The sequence below is a fragment of the Drosophila virilis genome, unplaced genomic scaffold (assembly GCF_030788295.1).
Source record: "Drosophila virilis strain 15010-1051.87 unplaced genomic scaffold, Dvir_AGI_RSII-ME tig00001990, whole genome shotgun sequence".
NCBI lineage: Eukaryota > Metazoa > Arthropoda > Insecta > Diptera > Drosophilidae > Drosophila > Drosophila virilis.
The window spans coordinates 39,251-60,299 of record NW_027212877.1 but is presented as its reverse complement, the minus strand read 5'-3'; the positions used below and the strand labels follow the sequence as shown (position 1 = coordinate 60,299).

General features: G+C 37.8%; 1 long non-coding RNA gene across 1 annotated transcript; it reads right to left on the bottom strand.

Moving 5' to 3' along the window:
* Window positions 1–14,105: 14,105 nt before the first annotated feature.
* LOC116650129 (uncharacterized) lies at window positions 14,106–16,996 on the bottom strand. Its single transcript, XR_011417360.1, has 3 exons — window positions 16,809–16,996; window positions 16,041–16,751; window positions 14,106–15,986 (listed from the first exon to the last, which is right to left on the bottom strand). It is a non-coding gene; the product is annotated as an uncharacterized lncRNA (long non-coding RNA).
* Window positions 16,997–21,049: the final 4,053 nt, after the last annotated feature.

Genomic DNA, 21,049 nt, shown 5'->3' with positions numbered 1-21,049 from the left:
TACCGACATATTCGGATTAGAAACCGAATCGATAACAACTAATAATTTTTACAAGCAAAAGCTTAGAATGAAGGATGATGAGCCCGTATACATAAAAAATTATAGAAATCCTCACAGCCAAGTACAAGAAATTCAAGCCCAAGTGCAAAAACTAATAGACGACAAAATAGTCGAACCATCAGCCTCAGAGTATAATAGCCCACTTTTATTAGTTCCGAAGAAGTCCCTTCCGGACTCTGACAAGAAGAAATGGCGATTAGTAATTGACTATCGTCAAATTAATAAAAAGCTATTGTCCGATAAATAGATAGATCAGCTAGGTAGAGCAAAATATTTTTCATGCCTAGACTTAATGTCTGGCTTTCACCAAATCGAACTCGAAAAAAGTTCTAGAGATATAACGTCATTTTCAACGAGCAATGGCTCGTATCGCTTTACGCGATTACCATTTGGCTTGAAAATAGCCCCAAACTCCTTTCAAAGAATGATGACAATAGCATTTTCTGGTCTCGAACCATCTCAGGCCTTCCTTTATATGGATGATCTGATAGTAATCGGCTGTTCCGAAAAACATATGGTCAAAAATTTAACTGAAGTTTTTGACAAATGTAGGAAATTCAACCTGAAACTACATCCAGAAAAATGTTCATTTTTCATGCATGAAGTCACATTTTTGGGACATAAATGCACTGATAAAGGAATCTTGCCAGACGATAAAAAATACGACGTCATAAAGAACTACCCAGTCCCACATGATGCGGACAGCGCTAGGCGATTCGTTGCATTTTGCAATTACTATAGGCGCTTTATTAAAAATTTTGCCGACTATTCACGTCACATAACAAGATTATGTAAAAAAGACGTTAAGTTCGAATGGACATCTGAATGCCAGAATGCCTTCGATCACCTCAAAATGGCTCTTATGAACCCAACCTTGTTACAATATCCAGATTTCGCTAAAGAATTCTGCATAATAACTGATGCAAGTAAGCAAGCGTGTGGAGCGGTTTTAACTCAAAACCATAATGGACTCCAACTTCCAAGAGTACTACTGAGCAAGAATTAGCGGCTATTCATTGGGCAATAACGCATTTCCGACCATATATTTATGGTAACCATTTCACGGTTAAAACTGACCATAGACCGCTAACCTACTTATTTTCAATGGTAAATCCAAGTTCAAAGTTAACACGTATGAGGCTTGAATTAGAGGAATATAATTTTACGGTAGAATATCTGAAGGGTAAAGATAATTTCGTAGCCGATGCGTTATCAAGAATAACCATAAAACAGCTACAGGAAATATCAGGGACAATCCACAAAGTCACTACAAGATATCAAAGTAGACAAAATTCCTGCGCAGGAAAATATCAGGTAGAATTGCTAAGGCAATCTACAGAAAAAGCTTCACAGCCCAACGTATACGAAGTCATTAACAATGACGAGGTACGCAAAGTAGTGACCTTGCATATAAAAGATACGCTTTGTTTCTTTAAACATGGCAAGAAAATTATTGCAAGAATTAACATTGGTGATCTATATACAAATGGAAATATTGACTTAGGTCAACTATTCCCAAGGCTCGAAAATGAAGCCGGTATATTGAAAATAAGCCAATTGAAAATGGCACCGTGGGAAAATATCTTTGATACAATTTCAATAGATAATTTCAAAAATATGGGCAATAAAATATTCACTAAATTATGGTAGCGCTACTCAACCCGGTGACCACAATAACAAACAATAAAGAAAAAGAAGCTATATTGTCTACACTACATGACAACCCAATACAAGGAGGTCATACTGGCATTACAAAAACCTTGGCCAAGGTCAAACGACATTACTTTTGGAAAGGTATGACTCGAGATATTACTGAGTACATACGTAAATGTCACAAATGCCAGAAAGCTAAAATTACTAAGCATAGTAAGACCCCATTAATTATAACTGATACACCTGTACATGCGTTCGATAGGGTTATAGTGGACACAATTGGTCCGCTACCCAAATCTGATAATGGTAATGAGTACGCAATCACATTAATTTGTGACTTGACTAAAGTCTAGTCGCGATATCAATATCAAACAAAAACGCTAGTACAGTAGCCAAAGGTATATTTCAATCTTTTATTCTAAAGTACGGTCCAATGAAGACGTTCATTACGGACATGGGAACAGAATACAAGAACTCAATTATAAATGATTTGTGCAAGTTTATGAAAATAGACAACATAACATCAACTGCACATCATCACCAGACAGTTGGAACAGTCGAAAGAAGTCACAGAACTTTTAGCGAATACATACGATCTTATATATCAGTTGATAAAACTGATTGGGACGTATGGCTCCAATACTTTGTCTATTGTTTTAATACGACCCCTTCTACGGCACATAATTATTGTCCGTATGAATTAGTATTTGGTAAGACATGTAATCTACCAAAATACTTCAATAGCATAGCAAACATAGAACCAATATATAACATAGATGATTATGCTAAGGAGAGTAAGTATAGATTAGAAGTAGCATACAAAAGAGCAAGAAATATGCTAGAATTAAATAAGATGAAACAAAAGAAGCGATATGACTTAAATAGTAAGGAATTAAAATTATCCATAGGAGATAAGGTTTTATTAAAAAATGAAGTAGGACATAAACTAGATTTTAAATACACAGGGCCCTATAGAGTAGAAAAAATAGAAGATAGGGATAATATAGTTATTTCTGGAAATAAGAATAAAACGCAAACAGTCCATAAGGACAGATTAAAAATTTTTAATTCATAATCAAGCATGCAAAAATACAAAAAAAAAATATATATATATATAAAAAAAAAAAAAAATAATATATAATAATAATAGAAATAAATAATTATTAAGGAAAATAACTCCATTGTATTACGTTATTTTTTAAAAGGAGGGAGATGTAGCATGCGTACATATGTATATACATACATATGAATAAGGCTGCAACACTTTGTTGTTATGCCAACAGAATGCAAACATAAGCAGCGACTTTGTCGCAGCGCGCCTAACGATAAGTGCCCTCTGCGCATATTCAAGTGCAGACGAAATATGATCCGCACTTGATAACAAAGACCGCCCAAATAGCTAAGTCAGCGTTCTCACGCTTGACCGTCGTTGTGTATACATATGTGCGCGCATGACTCTCTCTGACTCTCTTGCTGTATATAATAAGCCAAAAACCATGTATGTAAAACGGCTGCTCACTGCTTCGCGGTGGACAGCTCGAACTCGAAAAGAAAAGAGATAATAAAGAACCATCAAGAAAGACGGACGTCTTTTAATCTTGGAACCATTACAGTACATGCAAACCATTCAAAGAACAATAGCTATAATAACTTCGGCGAACGCGAGTGTCAAGCTTTGTAACGAAGCAGCGGCAATAGCTTTTATATAAGTACCGCACGAATGAGCAAAGACTTTAAGCGACCGAAAGTAGGTAGTATATTTTAAAATGAGCACTTATTGTCAATGAAAAATAAGTCAGCACGTCAGTGCTGTTTTGTATCTTTGTTCAGAATGAATTTATTCACTTATTATAATGTTCGCTTAGCCTATGGATTTACATATATACTTATGCTGTTATTCGTTAACAGCTACAAAGAGAGGGAGAGTGAGTAGCTCGCATATGCCTGTATTAGTGAGCATATATATTGCTCACGGAATGCGCTCAGACGGAGCGTGGGATATGCATCATAAGCATAAACGGTCAGCTAGTGAGGCTAGTGAACCGCGCTGCTGGTGGTGTCTTTTTGTAGAGCAAATAATCTTACAACAACATCACGTCGCGGACACCAAAATGTTGCGCTATTGAGCTTCTTTAATAGCTTTCACAAATAGAAATAATTAACCTTATTTTATTTCTTGTGTTCCAATTTATTTCCATATTTCTTAAAGTTACGAAAAGAAGGCAGACCGAATTGGTCTGTGCTCATAAGAACAATAGTGTTATACAGACAAGCGAACCTGAATTGGAACGTGCCAATATTAGCGAAGCGACAATTATTAGTTATAATTTTGAGTAATGCCTTATTAATAATCCCGTAGAAAAGAAGAATTTCAATTTTTCCCTTTTTTAACAACGAATCGAAGGCCAATATGCTCCTCCATCGGATCTCCTCCTTACGGGTTGTGCAAATATATTATTTAAATATTAGGAAATCTGACAATGGCCTCAAAATACAACATAAAGAAAGCAGCAGATTATAAGGCCTTGTTAACAATTCCCACATTAGGAAAGACGATAAGATACGACTATTGACGTATTATCCTTTTTTCCTAGCATACCAATGGAACTAGCACTTGACACAATAAGACGAAAATGGATAACGTGAGAAAAACACATAAGTTACCTAAGGATCTATTTATGGACTTAGTTAAATTTTGTATACAAGAAAACAGATTTTAAAGGAAGACAGGATATACACACAGCTAGAAGGAATGCCAATAAGATCACCTCCTTCTCCAGTAATCGCTGATATAGTAATTAAGGAACTATTAGGCAACGTTATGGATCAATTGACAATAATACCAAGACTGACCAAATCAGAAGCACAGAAAATTCTGAAAGAATTGAACTCCTTTCATAAATACGTTAAATTCACAATTGAATTAGAAAAAGACGGGAAACTGCCATTTTTAGACTCTTTAGTATTTATTAAATTAAGTGGTGGAAGAAACCCATAGCGTCCGGACGAATTCTCAACTTCAATTCAAACCACCCCTAGGGTATGATAATCAATACAGCAATAAGCTGTATAAAAAGAATGCTTAACATATCGGACAGAATATACCATGTATAAACTATACATGAAATAAGAAAACTCTTTACGAAAAGTGACTTCCCATAAAATGTAAATCAAGCATTAGTAACAAGTAAGAGATTCTAGTCGAAAAATGACTTCCCATAAAATGTAATTAAAGCATTAGTAACAAGTAAGAGGTTCTAGTCGGGGATACCCTGAACCCTCTTCTTCCAACATCTAATGCATATATTCTATTTTAGAAGCTATATGTCAGGTTTGGTGACTCTAGCTCTTATTTACCAAAATTTCCCAAAGTTATCGATTATCGGAAGAAAACTTGATCTGCGCAGGTACTAGGAGCACCTACATCTAACATTTCAAGTCTCTAGCTCTTATAGGTTCTGCGAACCTTGCGTCCATTAATACGCGCAGACGAACAGACAGACAGACGGTCATGGCTAGATCGACTCAGCGATTAATGCTGATCAAGAATATACATACTCTATGGGGCCGTAGAAGCTTCCCTTTGCATGTTACATACATTTACATTTTGCATATATACATAGGGTCCTAAATAATTTTTGGCCAGTATTGTGTTCTTATCTCCTACTTTTAATTTAAAGTCGACAACCTTAGCAAAATATTCATTTTTTTCTTAATGTTTTTCGAACATTATCCTAGTTCTTTTATATGCGTGTTCTAATCTAAACTTTGTTTCCTTAGCGTAATCATCTATATTATATATAATAATAAAATATTTTGGGAAGGTGCTTTGTTTGCCAAGAACTAACTCATATGGTCAATAATTGTGTGCCATTTTTATATTCAATTTTTATATTCAGTTCCCATGTCCGAAATTAACGTCTTCATAAGAGTGAACTTCAGTATAAATGACTCTGTTGCGCTATTCAGATTTGTTTGGTCATGTGGCGGGTAGAGATAACAGCGACGGCTGTGTGCCATACATGCTGCCTACTCTCTTCATCGGCCCTTTGCTTCCTGCATTAACGCCCGGTGCCCATCGTTCTGAGCGGAGCTCAATTTCGTTCGTTTTGCATATAGTTAAGTTTTTCGTTTGATCGCAAGCAAGGCACAACTATTTCGAGTTGACTACCGAGCTATATTATAACATTTCGTTAATTATTATAAGTGCCCTGTGCGGTAAATATATTTGAAACAAAATATAAAACTTAAAATTTCGTTGCAATCAAAGCAGTGCTAATTAGTCGCAAAAAGGCTTTTAAGTACACATTTTGGTGACCCCGACGTGACTTTCTTTCTTTTTTCTTTATTAAGAGTTATTAAGAGTTTCTTTTCTGTTCGCATTTTGATTTATAATTTCATTTTATAATTTCATTGCGCATATTTACGAGCCTCAACATAAAGTGATCAATTTAACCAAGTCTTAACAATACAACAATACTTAACCGCATGCTTGTGCATATGCATACAGTTTGTCTTTGTATATAGACGTCGTAGCAAAATTGCTGTTAATCGTTGCGCGCTTTAACCGGCTATACGCTATCTCGCTCGAACAAACACTTGTGCGCGCAAGTTTTGTATTGCAGTTCGGCTGTGTGTACTCTGTTGTGCGCGGTTGGAACACAGGATGCAGTTCTTAAAGATTAAGAATTTAAGTGATCGAGTCAATAGATTGTCCTCTGAACTTGATCCCAAGCGACCGCAGCGGATGATCCTTCTTCAGCATCTACGGTCATGCCTCAAAGGAATAAAATCGACGGGTTGTGTGGAACAGATCGCCGGCTGCATCATAGTACACACACCTGCAAAAAACGCCACGCAAGCTGGCTGGGAGGATGATGCGCCGTTGTACGTCATACCATCGTGTGAGCGGCTTACAGCTTTTATTGAGAAGCGTTGTCAAAGGCTGGAAAATGCAGATCACGCGACGGCAATGTACACGCCTGGCTCCCAGGTGGGCCAGAAGAACAGTAGAAGAAGAACGTTTGTGGTGACCAAAAATGGAACATCCATTTATAAATGTCTGCAATTCGTAAAATTATCGCCCTCGCTGCGGCTTCATGAAGCCAAACGGCTTGCGCTGTGCCTTAATTGCCTGCAAAGAGGACATCAGCTGAGAGTCTGTGGTTCCAGCACTTGCAGAGTCTGTGGAACCAAACATCATAGCCTGTTGCATCTTGGCAACACCAGCAGCTCGACTCTGGGTCGCAATTGCACATCATCACCTCTCGTCTTGCTCATCAGCTCCAGCTTTACAAATTCAAGTCCACAGCAGTCGTCTGTGGCATTGGTGATGCAACGTTTTCGTCAGATGGTTTTTCGGTAAACATCAATGTCCAGTCTCGAGTGTCTGAATACTCCACATGCATCCCGGCATTGATTGCACCATCCATCACCGATAAGCAGCCTGACATCACTCTTGACCCTACATCATGGAACGTTCCATGAATGATCCTGAATTCTTCAAATCTCAGCAAATCGACCTGTTGATCGGAGCCAGCCTGTATTTCGATCTGCTCTGCGTTGGCCAGATCAAACTAGCTGCTGGACTGCCGATACTGCAAAAGACTCTCTTTGGTTGGGTCGCGACTGGAGGTGCTCCACATGCAGGAAAATCATCGCTCGTGGCTAGGCGATTAGTGATGAAACCAGATCTGGTAGACTCCCATCTGCAGACGAATGCACAGATTGACGAATTAATCCGTCGGTTTTGGGAGCTGGAATCTTGTACCAAGCCTGAGTCATCACCAAACAGGGAGGAGCGTTACTGCGAGCCACAATTTTAAGCGTCTGCCGACTGGCGAGTATTCAGTTCGCTTACCGCTTCAACTAAGCCTGTATCAGCTGGGCGACTCCTATCAACAGGCGCTTCGCCGACTCCTTAATTTATAAAGGAAACTAGACCAAAATCCAACTTTGAAAACCCAGTATACAGCATTTATCAAGGAATATCTTGACTTAAATCATATGTCACTTGTTAGCTTAGCTGCACTGGGCCATTGCAAATACTATTTGCCACATCACTGCTTGCTGAGAGAGGATAGTACTACAACCAAGCTAAGGGTCGTGTTTGATGGATCAGCAGCTACTACCTCTAGACACTCGCTGAACGATGCACTGATGGCAGGTCCTACCGTCCAACCGAAACTGTTTTCGATACTGATGCGTTTTCGTACATTCGCAATCGCCCTCACAGGCGAAATATGCAAAATGTATTGATGCGTACGAGTCGAACCAGCAGACAGCTATCTTCAATGTATCAAGTGGCGTGATTCTCAGCATCAGCAGATACAGACTTACAAATTGGACACCGTCACCTACGGCACAAAACTAGCATTGTTTCTCTCATTGCGGGCTATGCACCAACTGGCCATGGATGAGAGCATGCCTGTACACTTAAGCACAGCCTTGGTCAACTTCTGCGCTGATTTTGAACAGACTCAGCAATTCCAGTATCCCCGTCGTGCACTCTTTTCAGACAGCACAGTTGAGATTCACGGATTTGGTGATGCCAGCCTGAGCGCTTATGGGGCATGCATCTAAACAGTTTCAAAGTGCCATTGAAACACAAGCGTACGTCTCTTGTGTTCCAAGTCGCGTGTCGCGCCTGTGAAAACCTTCACTGTACCAAAGCTGGAACTCTGGCTGAACTTCTCAGCGAAAGCTGCCAACTGAAAGTGTTTAACTGTAGTTATTACTGTTGGTCAGACTCTGCTGTAGTTTTGGCTTGGATTTGCAATGATACTTTCAAATTCAATATTTTCGTTGCCAATCTTGTCGCAGCCGTCCAAGAGCTCACCACTGGCATGGAATGGCATCATATTCCCACCGAATTAAACCCTGCGGATATAATTTCACAATGAGCGCTGCCCAGTGAGCTTTCCAGGTCTCCGTTATGGGCCCATGACCCGAGCTTTCTCAGAAAAGAAAAGGATGAGTGGCCTGCCTCCTGTGTACCTGTCGAATCCTTGCCAGAACTCCGACCCAAGGTATTACTCGGAACTGCAGCGCAACTTGATCTCTCAATTGGCTGCAAGTTCATCAACTCGTTTTCAAGCTGCACCGCGCTTTGCTTAAATTTACAAGTTTGTAAATCGAATCCAAGGATCTGAAGTAACTGTAAGCCACGTGCATCATAGCACACATCTGTTGCTACGGTCAGTGCAAATGGCTACTCTTGGCGATGACTACAAGGCACTGATTGAAGGAAGGCCCGTCAAACGGTCTAGCTCAATGGCCTCTCGCGCCATTCTTTGACGACTTCGGCTTACTCCGCATCGGTGGACGGCTGAAATATTCGTCGTTGGACTTCTCAGCGCGACATCCGATTATATTGCCTCGCCAGCATCCTGTGACCCGAGCAATAATAATCCACTTTCATAAACGGAATTTGCATGCTGGACCTCAGGTCGTATTGGCTTCGATTCGGCTCCAATACTGGCCCATTGGTGGTCGTAAAACAGTCTCTAGTATTGTTGCCAAATGCACAATCTGTTTTCGTGCCAAGCCACGATTGGCAGAGCACATAATGGCAGATCTACCAGCTGATTGTCTCGACACATCGTATCCTTTTATGGTCACTGGCGTTGATTACTGTGGACCATTCTTCTACAAGAGCGAAGTCCGCAACAGCCTCCCGTGAAATGCTACATTAGCCTGTTAGCCTAGCCCATTAGCTTGTAAAGGATTTGTCTACAATATCGTTTCTAAACGCCCTAAAACGGCTCGTCCTGACTCGCACTCGACCTTCAAGGATCTGGTCTGACAATGCGACAAACTTCGTAGGCGCTAAGAATGAGCTGGCAGATCTGAGCCGCCTATTCCTGAGTGACGAGCATGTCAAAGCTGTTCACGAGTTTTGCCTATCCGAATCAACTGAATGGTCGTACATCCCCCCTCGCTCTCCACACTTTGGCGCGTTATGGAAAGCCGCTGTGAAGACTGCGAAGCACCATTTTTATCGCTCTGTTGACCCTTCCATCTTGGACTTCGATTCGCTGCGCACGCTCGTCTGCCACATCACGGCAATTATTAATTCTCGTCCATTACTCCCACTTTCGGAGCATCCCGATGATCTTGATGTCTTGACACCCGCACACTTCCTGGGTACAGTGCCATCTTCGTCGTACATTGAGCCTGATCTAAGGAAGCTTAATTTCAATCGGCTTAGCTATTTTCAGCGCGTCACATACCTCCAACAAGTATTTTGGGCCCGTTCTTCAACAGCACTCCAAATGGCGCACTCCTTAGCCAGGATCAATGATGTCGTCCTCGTAAGTCCCGTGCCTTCCAACGGAGGAAGGACGCTAAGTCAAGTGACCGGTAGAGATAACAGCGATGGCTGCGTGCAGTAACAGCAGAGGACAATAAACATAATTACAGCTTAAGAGCTAATGATGTTTGCTCTATGTAAGTTGCTGCCTACTCTCTTCACCGTTCGTTGCACACAAAGCAGTGCTAATTAATTAGTTGCAAAAAGGCTTGTAACTACACATATAGTAAAACTAATAAATGTCGAGTTTGGTCAAGATATCTTGAAAAACAAAATGTTTCTTAATACAACAACTTAATTATCGACCGATTGTTCCTATGGCAGCTATATGATATAGTGGTCTGATCTTAATAGAATTTTGCATATATATGAGGAGCATAGTAAAACTAATAAATGCCGAGTTTGGTCAAGATATCTTGATAAACAAAATGTTTTTTCATACAAAAACTTAATTTTCGACCGATCGTTTCTATGGCAAGCTATATGGTACAGTGGTCCGATCTTAATAGGATCTTGACGGGTTTGGTCAAGATATCTTGAAAAGCAAAATCAACTTTATTTTTCAACTTAATTTTCGACCGATCGTTCGTATGGCAGCTATATGATATAGTGTACCCATCTTAAAAGTTTTTATTGATTGCTTGGAAATGGAGTGAGTGGTCGTTTTATCGGAAACAAACTCAATCTGCAGATGGATTAGGAGCACATACAGTTAAAATTTCTCTAATTTATAGTTCCTTAAGTCCTTGCGTTTATAAATACGGATGGACGGACAGACGGACAAACGAACGGACAGACGGACATGACTAGCCCGACTGCTCTGTTGATGCTGATCAAAAATATATATACACTTTATGGTGTCGGAGATGCTTCCTTCTGCCTGTTACATACATTTAAATTTTACACATGCATACCTTCGCATACCTTGTTACAAATCAAGAAATACTATTAATGGCCCTAAATGACAAACAATTACAAAGTATGTGAAAATGTATGCGTAACGCCAAACGAATACCCCAAATCAAGAATAGTTTAATTATTTCACATATTGTTTCAACCCTACACCATTGACAGTACTTGAATACTCTCCATAGAAACATGTTTATGGAAGATTTTTATTTTATTTATTTATTAATGGTGGACAAAACGAGTGTCTTCCTCATTATTCAATAGAATTATATGCTAAAAGCCTAGTTAAGGAAGACAATTTTCTAAATAGCATAACCGACCGATGGAGGTGTTTTATTTGCCAGTCCGGCCAGCTGTCCCCTTTTCACAGCTAATTTAGTCAGTGACGCTATTAGAGCAGAAGGTTGTAAGTAGGAAAAGTGTTCTCAAGTAAAATTAAAGATAATCTTAATTTACTATATTAATAAAGAAAATACAATAAATAGGGAAAAATAAAGTATGAAGATTTTTAATAAAGTAAAGCAATGTAAGTAAGATAAAGAGTGTTAAGTAGATAGGACAAAGAGAAAAGTAATGGGAAATCACCGACGCGGTGGGGGAACATTTTTCAGCCTGTCCGGCAAGCTATGACCCTGCTCATAGCTGGGAATGGTCAGCGACTTCCCGAAGGTATCCTGAAAGCAACGATTTTATTAGGGGTAGAGACGCTTCGGTAGAGAAAACGTGATGCAAACTATAATAATTTTAACATAGCACGCGAAAAGGATTATCCATAGCGTAGTCTGTTGTGCACGTAGATTGGAATAAGGGGCGATAATTTCTGGTTGGTCTAGCCGGAACAGAGAATTGAAGACGCTACCAAAGAAGATTACCAAATCAGTTTACAGAATTTAACAACCTAACTTTCATAGACCCCATATATAAAACTAGCGGGTACAGCCCAGCCTTGCCCGTGATTTTGAAACTGAGCCGACAGTAAAAAACTGCTACAAACGCTTTCCGACACTTTACCACTGTTTCGAGTGGAATTACCCAAATCACTGAAACGCGTATTCTTTATATTCCTATATACAGCTTTGAATATAATTTTGATTCAAATCGGACATAGCTTAAAATTCTAAAAAAATTTATTTAAAATGCACTTTCCACCGAAGGAGCTTAGATTTTGCAAAGATGTAAAACACGTCTCAAATGATTTTTTTTGTAGATCCATGCAAATGAATTTGAAGGCAAAGGGCCACCCACCATATCTGTGACTTCCATTTCCAACAAGGAGGAACGGATTTTTCCAAAAAGTGTGAAACTCCCCTCTAATGAATTTTAGCAATGATCTTTGAAAATAAGTTTGAGGCCAATCCGATGGTTAACAAAAAAGTTTCATACCAACGTTTTTCGCTAATTAACAACAATTATGGGTTGAAATACTTATTCATTAAGTTCTTATGTAGAGCTTTAAAAAAAAGTTTGAAGCAAATCGGACACCACTTAAAACTTCGCCAAAAAATCTTTGAATCGCATTTCAACCGAAGGAGTTTAGATTTTCCGAAAAATGTGAAACACGTCACAAATTTTTCATATAGAGCTTTGAAAATGAATTTAGGCGCGGAACGTCACCCACCAAATCTTTGACCCCCATTTCCACCAAGGAGGAATACATTTTTGGAAAAGTATGAAACACGCTTCAAATGAATTTGAACAAAGAACTTTGAAATTTAGTTTGAGACCAATCGGATGGTAAGCAATAAAGTTTCATACTAACATTTATCTCGATATTTCCATACTTGCGGGTGGAATTTCCCGAAACCCCGTCTTAACGTGCACTTTCATCACATATGGTTAATACAGTGAAAATTTCAGCTTTGTTCCATACATACATTAAATAAAACCCGAGCCACTTTACTTATAGGCTCTGGCTCATATTACGCAGAACGGTTCACTAGCCCCGCTAGCTTAATTCAACTTATTCTTCTAAAACGTGATGTGAAGTGTGTATAAGCATTAAATAACCCCCTGTATTTCAATCCATAAGTATGCGACACTTTGATGCCTACAATAACAAACAAAGCCAGAAGCGCAGAGCCAATTGACCTAGGCTCATATTACGCAGCGCGGATCACTTGTACTCTAGGTTGCCGTTTAGCTGACGGCGCATATCCCACGCAACGCTTATATAGCGCAAGCTAAAGGTACCACACTCACAATGCGTGTACATGACACACACACTCTCTTTTAATTAAGCTCTGCTACGACAGAAGGATACATATTTTTCTATATATAAGGTTGTGAAGCGGACAGAGTTCCGAATAAAGAACATTCCAAAGACTTCACTGAACGAACACAGTCGTGGTGTTCAACAACATATTTCAAAGGAATTAATAGAGTGTTGAGGATATCTCCTAGTTTTCTAATTAAGGCTAGAATATGTATATGACGGAAAATTGTTATGAATTGCTAGATAAGTAATGAGTTTAGCTTATAATCAGTGACTGGCGGGGATCGCGGAAGAATCGCTGTTATATATCTGTATATATAAAACTGCTTGTCCTGACTGACTTACTGAATGGTGATCAACGCAAAGCCCAACCCGTAGAAATCAATTTGATCATCATATTTATTTGACGTGTATTTCGCACATTTTAGAAAATCCATCCCTCTCTGTAAAAATACCGATTCTAATATTTTTTTTTTGGTGTAGTTTTCAGTTTTAGCCGATTTGCTTCAATCTTATTTTCAGTGCTGTACCCACCACAAATATTTGTATGCAACCATTTTGTTTAACTTCCGATAGATGTTTACAAATTCCAGTTTACAAAGTTTGAAGCTTAATATAATCACAAAGTTTTTGATGTGGTATAGTTAAGGGTTTTATCCGGATATGATATAACATGTTAAACTGTGTTTCATTTCTTCTTTGTAAATGATTGTAATTAATTGAGCTTAACATTTTTAGACTGAAAGCGACGACAGCATTACTAGTATTTGGCATGCCGTAACCCGCTGTTATGATAACATGCTGTGAGGAAGAGGTAAAATGGCAAGAGTGCAGGGCAACGCTAGTTGTGCTAGTGCTTCGCACTTTTTAGAAGGGACTAGGACGAATTGATACAAAAAACAGTAGGTCAACTTTTTTTGTTTACGAAATCGAGCAGTGTCTTAAATCTTCGGGTTCCGAAGATGAGAATATTTTAGGGTTTTGTACTTACGTCCTCGATAACTGGTTGAAACTTCATAAAAACAGCAAATAATAGATCCGTTATCGTGTTATAGTATCCTCGAAGTACATTACTTACACGTCTAATGTAATTGGAAAGATGGCTTTCAAAAAGAGATATTGCAACTGCACCTGTAAATGTAAATTTTAACATTGGTGTATTGCAGATCTTTTCGCAAGTTCGGGCAATATTCCTATTAGCACGTTTATACATATCCATTGTTTCTTGTAGCTTATTTGTATGTTTGGCACAATCTGCGATATACGCATCGCTTAGGTCACCTCCATAGCTTAATTTGAAAACTCCCGGTGCAATTTTTCGATCGCACGCTTGTATAAGAGACCGAAAAAACTTCCTTTCCTGTTCGGATAATGCAGATAGTATATGATTATAGTTAAGACAAACTTGCAAAACACTGTTATAAACAAATCGGAGGGTATCTTGTTTTTCAAAAATTTTGCGCACCGGTCCAAGTACCGAAAACCCAAGACGTGAAAAATGTTGGGCTTGTTCGCAAATACTTAATACGCTTGGGTCTATATTGCACTCAAGTAGTCCTTTTTTTTTTTTACTACGAGCAAGTAAAAATCGGTCCAACTTTTGATTTAAAACTGTGCTACAACAATTCTTTTGCCATTCGTCATATGACTTACGCATCTCTTTATCAAATTCTTTTCTCAAATTTTCAAATTTATTAAGAACAATCAAGGCCTCGGAAACATTTGGTAACCATTCAGACGAATTTAAACGATTTCGAAGCCATGTAAGTCTTTCTATATTGATACGATAACCAATAGCTCTTGAGGCATAATATGGTACCCAAGTCTCGTGCAATTTGCTGCGATCCATTAAAATATGTGAGGTGGAATCCATTTCATTACAAAACAATAACCAAACCTCTGTGACTTGTCGCAAATACGATTTTCTTATGGAGCTACGATATGAATAAAAAAGCATTACATTTAAAGATTCGATTGCTTCTTCAACGTTGCAGACATGTAAAAACACATTCGACATAAGTCTTTGGACAGTCTCATCCATACTTTGAACTGTTCGTCGATATTTAAGAACTTCTTCATACCAATCGTTTTTATGCACGTTTAATATTAACTCCTTGGAGTCTGTATTTAGTGCTGTTAAGGTTGCTAGGAATTGATTCTCGACTGACTCAGTTGTTTTTTCAAACTCAGGCCCAGTAGTTCCACCGAACTGTGGTTTGGGAATGCTCTCAGCTTCATCCAATCTTCCAAATACAATCATCGACTCGCATATGTCTATGACATCATTTAGGCGCTCCATAAAAGCATCTACGTGATTAAAAATCATAGCATTGTCTAAATTCCAACCCAATCTATTATCAAACTTAGCATTTTCTTTCGCCATTAAACTATAGATTCCTTTGTAGGTAAGACAACAATTCAGAGACAAGTTGCAGACTTTTATTCCAAATCGGGAACTTCCAGAAAGTATTTTATCCAAATTTATCATTTCTGTGCAAAACCGTATAATTCGGTTGCTCAAGTCACGAAATAGACTTGTAATTAAGTCTCGTCTATTGTAATGTTCCGAATTTACCCAAATAAAATAGATAAGATTTATGATTTTTGGCAATAGCTGAGATAATATTGCAGGACTTTCAGTGAGATTAATTTCAGCACATGGGTCCATAAGAAGATGTAGAAATTTGATATTTGACATTGCCCGTTCCATTTCGGACGTAGACTCATAAACTAGTTCATCAATTTGTTTAATGTACACTGAATGAGAATTTCGAAGAATTTTAATTATACTTTGTACATCAACTTGTTCTAATTGTGTGTTGAGCGCTTGCAAAACTTCAACTACAGGGACACAAATTACTTTAAACATATTCAAAGATACAACTTTATACTTACACCGATAAAGCCAAAATTCGTATTCATCCTCTAATATGACAAAATCATTGGGAACAGATAAAGTCTTGTCATTCAAAAGGGTCCGTATCTGCGTTGCCCAAAAAACTGAGATCGACTCAAGGTTCTTTACAAACTCAGGATCATATGAAATGTTTTGCCGTGGAATTTGCCTCACAATATAAGGAACATATAACACTGTCATTCCTGACATTTTAAAGTGCATTCCCGTTAAATAGACAAGAAACTTGTCTAAAGCTTTGCAGAAGCGCTGTTTTATATTGTCATCCCACTCTGAGTGATTCCGAAATATAGGAGCATATGCCAACTCGAGAATGCGAAGCAGGCAACCGTCAACATCATTATGAATGGTCCCAAAATGTACAATATCATGAAATGCATCAGCGGTGATAATTTGATTAGGTGATCGCACAAAGTAAGTAATGTCAAGAATGGGTGCAACTGGGAATCCTAGGCATGCCGTTATGATATTTGAATCGTAAAATAATGTAAGCATTGGTTTGCTCGGCTTAAGTATCCAATGTCTTATAATATTTAGAGTGCTTTCAGTCCAATCCCTGTGATCAAGTGAATATAAAATAGTCATTCGTTGGATAAGCTCAACTAAATTTTCCAAATCTTCCTTAGAGTAAACTGTACTAGATAAATATGTACTCATTGACTCATTCGATTCTCGGTTTCCCTTTGTATGTCCTAAGAGATATAACTAAAATATGTTAAAGTATTTAAATAATTCCATAATACTAATACCGTCATCATGATAAACATCGGCGTTTTCAAATGGTGGCTCGTTTTCTTCAGCTGGACCTGAAGATGCCATTTTAGGATATTCACAAATATTTTATTTTGGGTATACTGAGAATAAACTAGACTTTTTGGGCTATTTTGTTAATTTGCTTAAAAGAAAACAAAGCGCCTCCTTAGTTACTCCAGCTTTGTTTAAAATTGCGCACACACTTTAATTCTAAAATCAGTGAATAGGTATTTATTAGGTTATTATGTAAGGCATAAAAATTAGTATGAATCACATCAGATGAAACTTAAAAAATCGCTCAAAAATTGTTTTTTATACATCAACAAAAAACTTATATGCCGAAAAAAAATTTGAAGTACATCTCGAAGCATGTCTCGAATAAATTTTCATTAAAAATGTTAGTACTTGAACCCGAAATATTATTAACCAAATCAACAAAAAAAGAAGTAAGAGGTTCTAGTCGGGAACTCCCGACTTGGGGATACCATGAACCCTCTGCCTCCAGCATCAAATGCATATATATATATATTCTATTTTAGATGCTATATGTCAAGTTTGAAGACTGTAGCTATTATTATTTACCAAAATTGCCCAAAAACCAGGATATCGATATCGATTTTTATCGATTGCTTGGAAACGGAGTAAGTTATCGATAATCGGAAACAAACTCTGAGATCCATGCGTTCATACATGTGGACAGACGGACAGAAGGACATGGCTAGATCGACTCGGCTATTGGTGCTGATCAAATATATATATAGTTTATGAGGTCGGAGGTGCTTCCTCTGCCTGTTACATACATTTGGATTTTGAACAAATTTTTACCCATTTTATGTATAAACGCAAGAACCTCAGAACCTATAAGAGTTAGAGACTTGAAATTGCAGATGTAGATGCTCCTAGTGCCTGCACAGATCAAGTTTGTTTCCGATTATCGATAACTTACTCCCTTTCCAAGCAATCGATAAAAATCGATATCGATATATTGGTTTTTGGGCAATTTTGGTAAATAATAATAAAATGTTACATATATTTTAAAATTTTTTTAAATTTGATTTGAAAATGAAAATTAAAAAAAAAAAACAGAAAACATTTTATTGGAACCAAAATGGGCATGAATAAAAATGTTTGTAAATCATATTTTATGCGAGCGTTTTGCGATATCCTTTAAGAGACTCTTGAAAATATTTTATTAGAGACTATCGCAGAAAATATTTTATTAGACTCCTTACAAATATAAGAAAAGGATCGCAAAACATATCACTAAGGGCTCGCTAGTCGTAAATCTTTGACTGCCACAAACTGAACAACATATGATTGCCTTGTGTTCAATCAATCCATGTCGTAATACTCTTACTGTGTGTGTTCAAGGAATCGATATGGTTGTTTGATTCTGCAGCAGTTGCATCAAATAAGCAAATATTCATGCAAGCAGGAAAGAGGTCGTACACTTAGTTTAGTGAAATAGCTTTTTTAAATAATGATTGTTGAAATACACTTATTTATGCAAAAGTTACAATGCCCAAGAAGGCTTTTGTTATTTTCAGATTTGACACTGAAAGTCTTCTATCGTTTAGTCTCACTCTTCGCTGAGCATCCGAATAAAAAAGTTGACGCGCTCAATAAGTAAAATAATAAATATTGAAATTACAGTATAATTTGCTTAGCTGCCTCGAGACTTTCCACGGACATTAGAGGCAGCTATCCTAAAAAGGAGGTTAAATTAGGTTTTTTCCTTAAAAGCGAATCAATTTCATAGTAACCTACTAAGTAAAATGTATTATTTTTGTAGTTTTTATTAACTGCATGTATTTAAATTTTTTTTTTAACATAATTATTTATTTATTTATTTAAAATCTGCTTCTTATTGGGCAATAATTAAATGTTTTCTCCGGACGTTAGCAGTTGTGTATTGCGTGTATCTATGAGTCTGTTTAGTGCAGTGGAATGTGTGGAGTTAGACTCTTTGGGGGAGGTCAAGTGGGTGTCTTCTTTTGAGCCGTCTTGTTGTTGAGCTAGTGTCTAATAGGCCAATGGCAAGATTATTTGGGTGGTTGCCTAGTCTGGCGATGTAGCGATTACTCAGTTGGTAATAACATCTTTAACCCAAGGAATGTTTAAAGGCTCCTCTGCAATTTAACGGCGCAAATAAAGTATAACTGTATCATAATTTTGGATGTCTTCATCTCCACTGTGTTCATCGCTTTTTTGAACTCGGGAAGGAACAATTTACTCCATGACCATGGCAAGACACATCTGCGGCAATATTGGTATATTCGTCCCAATTAATATGCGATTCGTACCCCACCTCTACAGATACTGGCTCATTTACTTCAACAGATGCTCTGCCTTCAAAACTTAAGTTAAATCCCACCTTAACCCATTGATTAGTTCGGAGCCACAATAATAATATGAATTGCTTACCTTTCTGAAACAATTTTGAATTGTTAACTCTTTTACTTTCTTTCACCCCTGGTCTACAAAATGTAGAGCATCGAGCAACGACAATGTTTTTAAAAATTCAGTTGAGGTTTTTCCACAGTTTACAGCAATTAGCTGTTGTTTGACGTCTATATACGTCTATACACTATTTTAAAAGAGTAAATAATGCCTTGGTCCAGAGTCTTTTACAGTCTTTTACACTAGTATGACTTGTTGCGTTGTCAATATTTTCAATATTTTCCGTTCTTGGTTTCTCAATTCAACATCAAGCTTTCAACATCCATGGTTTCTTGTTGCCATAATATGGCAGCGGCACATTGACATTCTTAAAACAGCGTGGGGATTTTGATCTGCCTATTATAAAAGCCTTTTTGTAAGTCCCGATTGAATTGCATATGAACAAGACCTTAAGCCTTGCTCTCTGAGATTTCTGCCCATTTAACTGATTTCCACAAGTATAAAATGTAGCATTCAGCATTGCTTTATAAAAGAGGTCAACTGCCTTCGTCACCGTTAAAAATATTTTCTGGATTATAGTCCTTAATCAACCTTGGTAATATTTCACGTATGTATTAATTTGCTGATACAGAATCATTTGCAGCAGTTTCGCCATGAATTTTTCCGTATTTAATGTTGTGAGGCTTACGCCAGCGCCAAAGCCAATTGGCGTCCGGTTCATAATCGTCGTTTAACCTTGTACAAAACAGACTGTTGTATTTCGGCTTGCTTTTTAATTATGCGGTTAATTGTTGACTTGTCACACTTGTACTTAGTGCAAACATAATTTTTGTTGTCATTGTCATTTATAGCTGCAATAATTTGTAGTTTTTCTTTAATGGTCGACCCAACAAAGCGCTTTGTTTGGCAAAAAATTTCGCAAAAAATTACTTCCGATATGAGGCGCTTAAGTGCAAAAGGCTGTTAAGTTTGATGCACTTAACGTAGTTATTTTCATCCAGCTGTCTCACCGATGCGGCTAAGTATCAAGGCAGCTAAGTAAATTATAGTGTAATACAAAACTAAAAAAATTTTTTTTATGTTATTCTGTACGATATTAGTCTGGATATTCCAATATAGATATTCGTTGTAAACCAGGTTTGATAGTGATTCTTGCACTTATCGCAGCTGCTATAAAAATGCATTTTCTTCCTTTTTCTTACCCACTTGTTTGTTAGTTGGTGATCGGGGCGAAAAAGAAACGACCAAATAACTTATAACTTATCAATTCGACAGATAAACTTATTATGTTTTGGGATTCAAAACAGTTGCTAAAAAGTTTTTATATTTTAGTGCATATAAAGATATTGAATAAAATTTCCATTATTCTATTACCAAAAGTTATTGTTAAACGCCTTTGAAGGCTGGAAAAATACAGCTTCCAGCATTCATAGACTCTCTATTTTGTGCAGCAAATTATGCGTTGATTTCGACGAGGTGGTAGGCATGGTTGAAGCTCACACCCCGTCCTATTCAACATTTATTCGTCATAAGAACGGGCATCCCGAGCCGAGCTCTGTGTTGGATTCGTATCGATATTTGATGCCAATTATCGTGTGGTTCTGGATATTCTAAATAAAAAATTTAGTTGTAATCGTCTTGTTTTCCAGACAGACATCAATGCGGTTCTTGGGCAGCGTGAGTTCTCCGGCAACGTTAATTTGCATAGCGTGCATTGTAAACTTTAGGGAGCTTGGAGGAAATCTCAGGTTACATAATAGTGCACACGCTGCTTCAAGAATTGGACACCCAGACTCAAAACAAATGTCAGGAGGCCGCTGGAATTGACAAGGTCCTG